The sequence below is a fragment of the Rhinopithecus roxellana genome, chromosome 9 (genome assembly GCF_007565055.1).
Source record: "Rhinopithecus roxellana isolate Shanxi Qingling chromosome 9, ASM756505v1, whole genome shotgun sequence".
NCBI lineage: Eukaryota > Metazoa > Chordata > Mammalia > Primates > Cercopithecidae > Rhinopithecus > Rhinopithecus roxellana.
The window spans coordinates 135,426,842-135,440,712 of record NC_044557.1 but is presented as its reverse complement, the minus strand read 5'-3'; the positions used below and the strand labels follow the sequence as shown (position 1 = coordinate 135,440,712).

At 37.0% G+C, this 13,871-nt stretch overlaps 1 protein-coding gene and 1 long non-coding RNA gene across 16 annotated transcripts in view; one reads left to right on the top strand and one right to left on the bottom strand.

Moving 5' to 3' along the window:
- HMBOX1 (homeobox containing 1) overlaps positions 1–13,871 on the top strand; it is a 186,000-nt gene that overhangs the window by 60,096 nt on the left and 112,033 nt on the right. The window lies entirely within an intron of this gene.
- The window catches only part of LOC115899662, a 172,936-nt gene that overhangs the window by 58,866 nt on the left and 100,199 nt on the right, over positions 1–13,871 (bottom strand). The gene's annotated exons all lie outside the window — the stretch shown is intronic.

Sequence of the window (13,871 nt, the reverse complement as noted above, 5' to 3'; positions counted from 1 at the left end):
CTCACTATTGATAATAGAGGAATATATATTTCTATTTCAGATTACATATTTTAGAATAGAAAAAAGTAGGGAACATAACTGAAATCAACAGTAAAAGCCACCATGTGTTTTAAAGTAATCAAGACCTGTAATTCCTGTACTAGACTATTACAGTAAATTCTGGAGGATATGTGGCAGTCATACGGCTTTTCTGATTACCTATGTTTATTGGTAAAGCTCTAAGATCATCTAGCAGTAGCCTGGAGCCTCTTGTCCAGAAGCCATAAAGAATGTGATGTTTTAAACTCTTCTCTCTATTCGTGAATTAGTTCAGCAAATATTATAGTGCCTGTTATGTTCCAGATATTTTATTTATTATTATTATTATTATTATTATTTTTTTTTTTTTTTTTTTTGAGACGGAGTCTCGCTTTGTCACCCAGGCTGGAGTGCAGTGGTGCTATCTCGGCTCACTGCAAACTCCCCCCGGGTTCACGCCATTCTCCTGCCTCAGCCTCCCGAATAGCTGGGACTACAGGTGGCCGCCATCACTCCCGGCTAATTTTTTGTATTTTTAGTAGAGACAGGGTTTCACCGAGTTAGCCAGGATGGTCTCGATCTCCTGACCTTGTGATCCACCCGCCTCGGCCTCCCAAAGTGCTGGGATTACAGGTGTGAGCCACTGCGCCCGGCCTGTTTATTTTTTTTGAGCGGAGTCTCGCTCTGTTGCCAGGCTGGAGTGCAGTGAGGCGATCTCGGCTCACTGCACCCTTCACTTCCTGGGTTCAAGTGGTTCTCCTACTTCAGCCTCCCGAGTAGCTGGAACTACAGGCGCATGCCACTACGCCCAGCTAATTTTTATATTTTTAGTAGAGGCAGGGTTTCACCTTGTTGGCAGGATGGTTTCGATCTCTTGACCTCATGATCCGCCCACCTCGGCCTCCCAAAGTGCTGGGATTACAGGTGTGAGCCACTATGCCCGGCCCAAATAATATTTTAGGAGCAGATATAGATAATAGACAAATAAAATCAATATATCATATGTCAAGTGGTAATGCCTGCTTAGAGGAAAAAGTGAAAATAAGACTATTTTGCTTAACAACAACAACAAAAGCTGAGTTTAGGAAAAGGAAGCCTGGAAAAAAGGGAAGCTTGTGTGGTTGCATCATACATGTTTAATCAATGCTTCTTGAATGAATGTGCAAAAGACATAAGGGTTATCTGCACATCTAATATACAAAAAAATGATGTGGTGATGAGAGAAAGTACCGAATATAATTTTAAAGTACGGGCCCAGAGAATTAATAGGTTCGTTGCATTCTGCTCTGGTTAGGCTCTCTGCAGGAGTTTTGTGCTGAATTTGGGGAGCCACTTTTTGAGGTAAACTCTGACATGCACATCTGAAGAAGGCAGTCAAGATAATGAGAAAACCAGGCTGAGCATGGTGGCTCACACCTGTAATCCCAGCACTTTAGGAAGCCAAGGGAGGAGGATCACTTGAGCCCAATCAGGAGTTTGAGACCAGCCTGGACAACATAGTGGGATCCCTGTCTCTACAAAAGTTTTTTTTTAAACTCAGCTGGGCATTGTGGCATGTACCTGTAGTCGCAGCTACTCTGAAGGTTGAGGTAGGAGGATTGCTTGAGCCTGGAAGGTTGAGGTTGCAGTGAGCTGTGATGGTGCCACTGCACTCCAGCCTCGGTGACAGAGAAAGACCCTATCTTAAAAAGAAAAGAAAAGTAGAAAACCATATCCAACTGGAATCAGAACTAGTAATATTTATTTATTTAGTTGTATTTTTGAGACGGAGTCTCACTCTGTCGCCCAGGCTGGAGTGCAGTGGCATGATCTCGACACGGCAGCGACCACCTCCTGGGTTCAAGCGATCCTCCTGCCTCAGCCTCCCGAGTAGCTGGGATTACAGGCCCCTGCCACCATGCCCAGCTTATTTTTGTATTTTTAGTAAAGACAAGGTTTCACCGTGTTGGCCAGGCTGGTCTCAAACTCCTGACCCTCAAGCCATCTGGCCACCTGGGCCTCCCAAAGTGCTGGAATAACAGGCGTTAGGCACCATGCCCAGCCAGGACAAAGAATATTTAACATGGAGACTATTTGCAAAGATTATGCTGATTTTTAAAAAGGCTGACTTGTGGAAGAAAAAAGATATTTAATCTTTATCAGTCCAGCCAGATGAATAGGTTGAAGTTACAGGAAACAATTTTAGAAACTATAAAAGGAAGATCTTTATCAGTAAAACTCTCCAGTACGCTTTCAGGTCACTGGAAGTGTAGGAAAGGCTACATGATTATCTATAGGTCTATCAATTTTTGACAAGTACTATATGTAATAATTCTTTTGGAATAAAAATATCCATGATATGTGATATATGTAATTTTAATCACAAATCATAATGATGCTTGACTTCTTGCATAGTACTTATCAGAAGTAAACATTTGCTCCAGAGAAATGATAACAAATAGTATTTGAATCTTACATTTTGAGAAAGGTGAAGCCTACTATAGCAGAACTGTAGTTCTGCTAAGAAAAGGGAAGTCCGTTAGCTGATTGACCTTGGGCAAGTAGTGTCTTGTCTTAATTACCAACCTGAAGGGATTCTGAGATTAAATGAGCTATTAAGTGTAAAGTACTTATTTCCCAGTGAGTGTCTGACCCAAAGAAGTGTTCATTAAATGGTGGTAGTAGTTTTTCTTTACCATTTTAAACTATCAAGAGGCATTATTTGAGAGATTGATATTTTAATTATCATTTTTAATTCCTGTTTTTATGGTATGTGTTTTCCTTGTGTCACCAACCATCCTTCACCCCAGACCCTCCATGTGTCTGTCTCTCAAGTCACAGCTAAATGTAGTAAGGCCTCTTTTATTGGGTATTGTTTGAGGGAAAAACCATTTGGCATGAGTGCAATACCTTCTGATTAACTTCCTAAAAGGTAAACTTGTCTTTTAGCCATTTTAGCTTTAAAAAACATAGTTTCCTGCCTGTTTAAAACAAAGATCCTAAACATGACTTTAACTTCTTGATGAGTCACTGTTATGTGTAGCTATAATTAAATAGTTGTTTTCATTTACTTTATTTTCTTCTCTACTGGTAGCTATCATTTTTTTTCCCCCCCCAGTGGTTAAGCCTTTTTATACTCTCCCAACCACTTTTTAAGTTTCTATGTCTAGTCTGGATTTGGAAACCAAACATTGGCATTTGCTAAGAATTTTACATGTTAAAATGATGAGATATCTGATACCTGGAATTTGTTTGAGAATACCTCTTGGAGCAGGGAGAGGAAGGGATATAAGATTGGCCATGATTTGCTCATTGTTCCAGCTGGGTGATAGTTATATAAGCGTTCATTAACTGTCTCCTCTTTCTGCTCTTTTACATGTTTGCAGATTTTTGTAATAATAACTGATTTTAAAGAACCACCAGTTAAAAATAGAGTTGTATGTTAGCTATATGCAGGCCTATGCATATTTTGTATCTTTGTTTTTATTTTTGTAAGGATTCACAGAAAAGCGTGGTATTTATCTTTAGTCAGTAGCACTGAGAGCTTAGGGGAGAGGATGTTCACTTTTCTTTTTATCCTGCTGGAGTTTTATGATATTTTTTCCTCTATGAGTTGTGTTTATTTTTATATTTATGTATATATGTATTTTTAAAAAATTTATAGCTAGTCAGGAAGGAGGTTCATATTCTAGTCTGTAAATTGAAAGTACCAATAATGTCTAATTTATGGGATTCTGAGCACTGCATACTTTTCTATTTTAAACTTTTTTGGTTTTATTTTTATAGATATTTTAGATGGGTAAAATTGGGTTCTGTGTAAGAGAATAAAAGAGCAGTAAAAGGGGCTCTGTAGTGGTGTTTAAACTTTTGGGGATTCTTTTTTAGTATCCAAATCTGGACTTAAGGGTCTTACTAGTTGGTCTCTGTAGTATACCCTGTCATCTCTCCCAATGATGGCTTACTTGCTGCCTGTGCCACCCTTTCTTAATTCTTTGCTTTCTTCCAGAAGCCTTACATTCTTAATATTTCTTTCTTCCCTGATTTAAATATTCTGCCCTTTCTGTGTGTACCATTATTGAGTGAAACAGATCTATGCCAAGCTGTACAATGTAAATTCAATTTTAAGTCACCACTAACATACTGGATTCACAATGCAGCATTTTTTGAAGATGGGCGTATAAACTGGTGCCTCTTTGGGAGGCGATTTGACAAAATCTGTCATAACTTAAAATGTATATACTCTGTCACAACCATTGTTCTGCTAGTATTTTACCCTAATACACGTGTACAAAGATGTATGAAGAAGGACGGATGACAAGAAACTGTATGGTGTGTGGATGGAAAAGAAGAAGGAGTTTGGGGTGGGAGGTCAGCTTACCTTTCATTTTATGTTTTTCAAAGTTTACTTTTTTCTGTACCTTATACAGTAATTACTTTTTATATTCAAGAGAAAAACTAGAGTAGAATGAGCCATTGTGCCACCTGCAGGCAATACAGTATCGACAGGTTCTTATTCCTAACAGATTTTTCTTGATTATAGTTTTCTTTAGAGGTCAACATTGTTGATGGTAGGCGTCTTCATTGCTCAACTTGACTTCATGTAATATTTTGACAGTTCTAGTCCTTTGGTAATTAAAAGTTTATTTCTGATGGTACGAATTTTTATAATTTTATCAAATATGCATATATGTATTTGTTACATATACATATATATGTAAATGTGGCCATATACTTTTTAAAAAGTATAGTCTTTTTTTTTTTTCTTCTCAAGTTGTTTTTTTTCTTTACCTCCTTCATTCCTTGGCTTCCCAGGCCATTCACTTTTCCTTCCTGATCATATCCTATACGCACACCCATTCTTCACCCCGGTTCCATTGTGTGTTGCCCACCTGTTCTTTTCTTCTATGCTCTTGTACATAGAGATGTGCATATGTATGTATGCCTTTAGATACGCAAACCGATGTCAGAACACACATATAAAGGGATATTTTGGTTGTAGTTTTCTTTTTTAAAACCTGATCATATTATGCTTTCTTAAAATAGCATTTTGTTTTTTACACAACACTGCATTAAATAAAATTTACCAAACCACTTGATAAAACTCTAATTCTTTTTAATGATTGGATTTATGTTAATTGATCAAAGTGTATTATAATTTATTTAGCCATTTCTGTATTGATTGAAACAATGCTTTGTAGAGATAAGAAATTGGGGCTGGGCATGGTGGCTTATGCCTGTAATCCCAGCACTTTGGGAGGCCAAGGCAGGTGGATCACCTGAGGTCAGGAGTTGGAGACCAGCCTGGCCAATGTGGTGAAACCCTGTGTCTACTAAAACTACAAAAATGAGCCGGGCATGTTGGTGGGCACCTGTAGTTCCAGCTACTAGGGAGGCTGAGGCAGGAGAATAGCTTGAACCTGGGAGGCAGAGGTTGCAGTGAGCCAGGATCACGCCACTGCAGTCCAACCTGGGCTACAGAATGAGACTGACTAGGAAAAAAAAAAAGAAATTGGAAAGTAGGTGATGTTCCTGTGTATATATCCCTATGTATGGTTACTTTTATTTCTGTAGAATCGATTCTCAGGAGTAGGATTGCTAAATTAAAGGTGTAAGTTCTTTAAATTTTAATATATATCACAATATTTCTTTCCAAATGATGTCATAATCACATTTAGACCAATGAAATATGGTAGCATTATTGAAGATATATCTTTTAAATTTTTACTGAAGTGATATCTCATTGTTAAACTGTTATTTCCTTGACTTCTAGTGCATTTGAGAATTTTTTGAGTAACCTTGATAACTTGGATCTGCTCTTTCTCTACATGTCATATTTTTTCAGTTTAACTGCTTAGTTTTTTTTTTTTTTTTCATAATAGGGAATTTTTAACCTTTTGTTTATCTTTTGAAGTTTCTGGTTTTTGTTAAGCATATCTACAAGACCTGTCATCTTCTAAATTTTGTTGTAGATGTTTTACTGTGATTTTTTACATTTGTCTTTATTTTGCCTGATACTTATTTTGTACATATAATGTAAGATAAAAATGCAATTTTTTTTGCTAGATGATAACCAGTTTTTCTATTATAATTTAAAAAAATATTTATTCTCTCCTGCTGAATTAAAATGTAACCTTTGATAGCAGATTGTGCCGTACTTGCTGTAATCTATAATTAAGATCTTTATTCTGTCCTGCCTCTTTGTGTGTCCATTTCTGTACCAGTGCCATATTGATTTCATTACACTGGCTTTTGACTTCTCTGGTCAGAAGTCCACTTTTGGTTTTCTTCTTTTGCGCAATTTTCTTAGTAGTTCTTAAACTGTCTGCTCTAACCCCATTAAAAAGTGGACAAAAGATATGAGCAGACATTTCTCAAAAGAAGACTTACAAGCAGCCAGCAAACATGAAAAAATGCTTATCATCGCTAGTCATCAGTGAAATGCAAATCGAAACTGCAATGAGATACCATGCCATGCCAGTCAGAATGGCCATTATTAAAAAAGTCAAAAAACAACAGATGTTGGCAAGGGCACTGTGAAAAGCAATTTGGAGAGTCCTCAAAGAACCAAAAATAGGCTGGGTGTGGTGGGTCATGCCTGTAATCCCAGTACTTTGGGAGGCCAAGGCGGGCGGATCACCTCAGATCAGGAGTTCCCCCACAAGCCTGACCAACACGCTGAAACCCTGTCTCTACTAAAAATACAAAAATTAGCTGGGTGTGGTGGTGCACGCCTGTAATCCCAGCTACTCGGGAGGCTGAGGCAGGAGAATCACTTGAACCCAGGAGGTGGAGTTTGCAGTGAGCCGAGATTGCACCACTGCACTCCATCCCGGGTGACAGAGCCAGACTCCGTCTCAAAAAAAAAAGAAACACAGAACTAAAAGTGGAAAAATTCTACTCAGCAATTCCAGTATATATATCTCTGTCTCCAGTATATATATGTATACACACACACACACGCACACACACACACAGAGTATTTCCAGTATATGTATTTTCCAGTGTGTGTGTGTATATATATATATATCCAGTATATATATATATCTTCAGTATATATATATTTCCAGTATATATATCTCCAGTATGTGTGTGTGTGTATATGTATATGTGTATGTGTGTGAAGAAATAAAAGGATATTATATAAATAAATATTTATTATTTTAGTATTCTGCCAAATCATTGACAAAAAGATATTTTTCTCCTTTATTCCAATATTTTTGCCGGTTAATTGCCAGGATATATATAAATAAAATATCCTTTTATTTCCTTTGGGTATAAACCCAAAGGAAAATATATTGTTCTACCAAAAAGACACATGCACCCATGTGTCCATCGCTGCACTATACACAATAGCAAAGACATAGCAGTCAGCCTAGGTCCCTTTCAACAGTGGAATGGATAAAGAAAATGTACATTTACACCATGGAATACTACCCATAAAAAAAGAACAAAATTATGTCCTTTGCAGCAAGGTGGGTACAGCTGGACGCCGTTATCCTATGTGAATTAATGCAGAAATAAAATTAAATACCACATGCTCACTTATAAGTGGGAGCTACACTTTGGGTACACATGCATGTAAAGATGAGAGCAGTAGACACTGGAGACTCCAAGATGGGGGAAGGAGGAAATGGGGGGCAAAGGTTGAAAAAAAATAACTTGGGTACTATGCCCACTACCTGGCCACCATGCCCAGCTAATTTTTGTATTTTTAGTATAGATGGGGTTTCACCATGTTAGCCAGGCTGGTCTCGAGCTCTTGACCTGAAGTGGTTGGCCCACCTCAGCCTCTCAAAGTGCTGGTATTACAGGCATGAGCCACCACGCCCAGCCTAGGTCCTATTTTTAAATTGAAAGGAAAACGTTTTAGGCTTCTTTCTCAATATAGTTATTCATAAATATTGGGAAAGGTTACCACTGTCAATGAAAATCTCTTTCCCATTCTTTTTCTAGGTGTTTCCTGCTCAATTAGAGAAACTTTTATTTTTAAATGTATTGTATCATATCTCAATTTGATACTTTCTTTTATTTCAGGTTTTTTTTTTTTTTTTTTTTTGGTTTTGTTTTGTTTTTAAAGATACTGAGGTTTTGCTATATTGCCCAGGATAGTCTTGAACTTCAGGCCTCAAGGAGTCCTCTTGCCTCAGTGTCCTGAGCCGCTGGGATTACAGACATGAGCCACTGCACACAGCTAATTTTCAGTTTTTTGACAATATAATTGCTTGAGTTTTCTAGACATTGTTTTGCCAAATCATTGACAAAAAGATATTTTTCTCTTTTATTCCATTGTTTTTGCCAGTTAATTCTTTTCTGTGTCTTACCATTTTTCCTATAAACTTTAAGTCAGTGTTTACTTATAAAGGATTTAGTGGGTGTCTCACTCTAATTCCTAATTTTATTGATTTGATTTATTGAATAGATAATAATAATCACATGGTTAAAATAATTTTTTAAAAAAGCTTCCTATGAACAGCTTTCTTCCCATTCCTCTCCCTAATCTCTCTAGTTCCCAACCCCGCATTCAAAGTAACCACTGTTATTGGATCTCTTCCACAGATTATTTTATGCATATGAAAGTGAAATTACACACATATATACTCTATATATTTATTGTGTGTGCATGCAATCTTAATTTTATTTGAAATGCTTTTAGTGTTTTGCTGTTTAGAATAATATTTGCCCTTCTTATGTTTTTACCAGAGTGTTTTTTTTCTAGCCTTCTTTTCCATAGAATTTTTTCTTTAAAATGGCTGCTAAGTTTTACTGAATGCCTTTTCAACATCTATTGATATAACCATATAATTTCTCTGCCTTAAATGTGTTGACATATTGGATTATGTTGATTCCTAAAAATGAACCACTCTTGCATTTCTGCGTAGATTATAGTGGTATACAGTGAACCCCCCTTATCCACTGGGAGTACATTCTGAGACTCCCAGTAGATGCCTGAAACTGCAGATAGTATCAAACTCTATGTATACTGTGTGCAGATTTCATTTTCCTTCTTCACAGTTTCACAGAAGATTCATTCTTATAGTTCTTAGTAACCTCAGCATACGATTTTTTTTTTAAAACTTAAATTGAGAACTTTCACCTTTTCACTGAAAGGAAGCACTTTTGGCTTCTGTTTGGTGTATTGAAATTGCCAGCATCATTATTCTTGAGCTTTGGGGCCATCATTCTGTAGAATAAGGATTACTTAAACAGGAGCACTGTTAGATACCAGGACAGTCAGTGTGATAATCTAGAGAGCTAGTAAGTTACTAAGGGGCAGGTAGGGTCTACAGTGTGGATGCCCTGAAGGAGGGGCATGAGGTTTCTAAGTTACTAACAGTCGCTCAAATTTTAAAACTCACAAATTGTTTATTTCTGGAATTTTCCACGTAATATTTTCAGACCATGGTTACTGCAGGTTACTGAAACCACAGAAAGCCAAAGTAAAACAGCAGATAAAGTGGGGGAGTACTGTATTATTTCTCATATGTCCTGCACTCTATAGTCTAATGTGAGTTTTTACTTAGAACTTTTACGTTTAATTTTTAAGTGAAATGGTATGTTCTGTGTACGACCTTTATTAAGTATGCTATTGAATAATTCTGTCTTCATAAAATGGATTGGAACATTTCCTGTATTTTTCTATAGTTTAGTATTATTAGAATTGTTTTTAAAATAGATTGATTCTGCTGAGAACTCAGCTGATTTTGATGCCTCTTTGTATAGATTCTTAATTACCTTTATTTTACGCTATTTGGTTCAACTAAAGAATTTATTTTTTGGTCAATTTTGATATATTCTGTTTTACTAGGAAATCATTTTTCTCTTTTGGGTTTTTAAATGAATTGTCATGTGGTTGCATTTATAATTTCTTAGGGGTTTTTTTCCCCCAATACTATGGCTGTATTTTTCTTTTCATTCTGAATCTTAGCAGTTTTTTTCTCTCTTTTTTCTTTATTAGACTTTCTGTGTAATTATTTAATAGTCTTTCAAAGAGCCAACATTTTGGACTTATGCCTTCCGTAGCTTCATTTTATATTAATTTCAACTAGTATTTCTTAGTTTCATTTTTCTAGCTTATTTTGATGTATATATTTTATTTTTCTAGTTTTTTAAATACTATTTTTTCTTTTGACTTTTAAAAATATTTAGGCTGTAAATTTTAAAACAGTAAGAATATGAATTTTAAAATATTAAAGTCTTTAAGGCCATACATTTACTTCTAAATACAACTTTTATTGGGTCATTTGGGTTTTCTGGGTTTTTTGTTGTTGTTGTTCTCCCCCTCAAGACAGAGTCTTGCTCTGTCACCCATCCTGGAATGCAGTGTCGCTCACTGCAGCCTCCGCCACCCAGGTTCAAGCAGTTCTGCTTCTGCCTCCTGAGTAGCTGGGATTACAGGTGTGTGCCACCACACCCAGCTACTTTTTGTATTTTTAGTAGAGGCAGAGTTTCACTGTGTTGGCCAGGCTGGTCTCGAACTTCTGACCTCATGATCTGTCCTGCCTCGGCCTCCCAAAGTGCTGGGATTACAGGCGTGAGCTACCGTTCCTGCCTTGGATTTTTGTTATGAATAATAATCCTCTTTTTTTTGTCACAGTGTATAGCTATGTGGATCATAATTTCCTTTGTGATTTCTTCTTTGATCCAAGGGTTATTTATGATTATCTTGTAGTTTATAAGTAGTTATTTTTGTACATTTTTCTCTAGATTGTTTGGATTATATATATGAAATTAAACCTTTTGTTTTACCATGTTTGTGATCAATTATGGTAATGGACAAAGGAAAAAAAAACTTCTTTGTTAGAAGGTTTACAAAATATCTTTTTATCTTTAAAATTATGTTTATTGATAATACAGCAAATTTCTCTTTTTTAAATTTTCTCCAACTATATTTGTTCATTCTGAAGGGTATACTTAAATAACTCATTTATATTTTTTTTTTTTTTTTTTTTTTTTTTTTTTTTTTTTTTTTTTTTTTTTTTTGAGGCGGAGTCTCGCTCTGTCGCCCGGACTGGAGTGCAGTGGCCGGATCTCAGCTCACTGCAAGCTCCGCCTCCTGGGTTTACGCCATTCTCCTGCCTCAGCCTCCCTAGTAGCTGGGACTACAGGCGCCCGCCACCTCGCCCGGCTAGTTTTTGTATTTTTAGTAGAGACGGGGTTTCACCGTGTTAGCCAGGATGGTCTCGATCTCCTGACCTCGTGATCCGCCCGTCTCGGCCTCCCAAAGTGCTGGGATTACAGGCTTGAGCCACCGCGCCCGGCCTATATTTTTAAAAACAGAATTATTAAAGTTGTTATGATTTTTGCTTTATTACCTCTCATGTTATTTGGTCTTTGTGTTTGTAACTCTTATATCTTGGTCATAAACTGTGTATTTTATAATTGTATAATCTATTTTCTTTTCTTTTTTTTTTGGAGACCAAGTCTTGCTCTGTCGCCAGGCTGGAGTGCAGTGGCGTGATCTTGGCTCACTGCAACCTCTACCTCCCAGGTTCAAACGATTCTCCTGCTTCAGCCTCCTGAGTAGCTGGGACTACAGGTGCATGCCACCACGCCCAACTAATTTTTGTGTTTTTAGTAGAGATGGGGTTTCACCATGTTGGCCAGGATGGTCTTGATCTCTTGACCTCACGATCTGTCTGCCTTGGCCTCCCAAAGTGCTGGGATTACAGGTGTGAGCCACCACGCCCAGCCTCTCTTTTTTTTTTTCATAGGTTGCTTGTTTTCTATGACCAGGTGCTTGAATGTGATCCAGCATCCATACATTTATATCCCTAATGCCTTTTAATAAAAGGTTTTTATTATCATGTTCTACAAAGTGGCTTCACCATTTTGCATTTCAGCCAGTAACATACAAGAATTCCATTTTCTCCACATCATTGCCACACTTGTTGTTTTATGTTTATTTTTAAAATAATAGGCATTCAAATGAGTGTGATTGTATTTTGTTTTTTTGTTTCTTTTTTTTTTTTTTTTTTTTTTGAGACAGAGGACTCACTGTGTTGCCCAAACTAGCCTTGAACTACTGGCCTCAAGCGATCTTCCTGCCTCAACCTCCTAAGTAGCTGGGATTACAGGTGTAAGCCATTGCACTCAGTGTGGATGTGATCTTAATACCCATTTTTATTTAGTTCTTAATCTATGTTTAAAATAACTTCAAAACATCTGTCAATTGGAAAAAAAATAATCTGTCTCCTCTGCCAGAAGAGCTTTGTGAAATTGAGAGAATTCATAACATCTTGTTTGCTTGGTCCTCTGTTTTTAGAACATTTTGTTTTTGTAGAATATTTTAAGCTCATTTATGTCTGAAATATAACTGACAAAATTCAGTGTCTTATGGTTACATAAATTTGTATCAGTGACTTAATCTGTTTTCTTGTCTGTTAAATGAGGGTCTTTGATGATAACTTCCTAGCATGGAAGTTATCAAAGGATCCCTTCTAGAAGAGGATCCTGACCTTTATTCTGTTTTCATGGTACATGCTACATGCTGAACATACTACATGTAAACATGTTGCATGGTTCTCATGATTACAGAATAAAGGTCAGGATCCCCTTCTAGATCATCTACTCCTCACACATACTGTGTTAAAGGCCAGCAACACAAGCCTACTGATTACCTAAATAAATCTCATAATTTCTTTTCACTGTTCCCTCTTCCTGGAATCTTTCCTCCAATGATTCTCACCTCCCTCTACGCCTTGATGTTGTGGAAGTCTTATTCTAATCCTCAAATAACAGCCAGATTTCACTCTAAGAAATCTTCCTAGTTCTCTCTAACCTAAATTAGTTTCTGGATTGTTATTCATATACACGTTTTATTTTTAGTCTTTTTTTAATGTTATACTTTCTATTCGAGAGAGGCGTGTCTATAATTTTTGTCCCTAGTCTCTATTCTCCCCACCTTCTGCCATTTAATGAGCTCCTAAGCTCCTGTACTGTTGGGACCATATCTTACTCATATTTTGGTTCTTGTGTCTATGCCAGGGCAAGCTGGTGCTTCATGTATTTTAACTGAATTTGAGCAGATAGTGAAAAATGTGTTTTGACCAGTAATCATTTTTGTGTCTTTGGTTTACTATTTTGCGCAGGAACTACAATGAGGAACATTTTCAATAGTTTCATTTTGTACTTTATATCTACTTTTTTAGGACAGATTCACCCCCCCAGCCCAAGATGGAGTTTCACTCTGTGGCCCAGGCTAGAGTGTAATGGTGCAATCTCGGTTCACTGCAACCTCCGCCTCCTGGGTTCAAAGGATTCTCCTGCCTCAGCTTCCCGAGTAGCTGGGATTACAGGCATGTGCCAGCACGCCTGGTAAATTTTGTATTTTTAGTACAGTTGGGGTTTCGCCATGTTGGTCAGGCTGGTCTCGAACTCCTGACCTCGGATGATCCACCCGCCTCAGCCTCCCAAAGTGCTGGGATTACAGGTGTGAGCCACCGCGCCTGGGCCTGTCTTTTAAGTCAGCAAGAAAATTATCTACAACAGGATCTTCATTAATGCTACAATTTAGAATATAAATGTGAAAGGTTTCTAACTTTACCTTGTACATTTTGCATATATCATTAGTCATTGTTGGACACTTCGGCCATGCATAATGTAATTCAGTACTGAATGTGTATTTTAATGTGAGAGTTTTTGACATCAACATTTTTAACTTTTGTCTAATTTATAATCTTAACTTAGAGTTAATGGAAATCGGTGCCTCTATGGCTGTGGTTTTAACCAGCTAATAAGTTGTCTTCATGATCTTTAGCTTCTAAACAATGAATAGTAAATACCATTTTTTGTGAAGATCTGTGTCTGAATTGAAAGGGATCAAACTGTATGGTGAATAAAGCGGTAGAATGCAAATCAGAAGACATAATATTTAA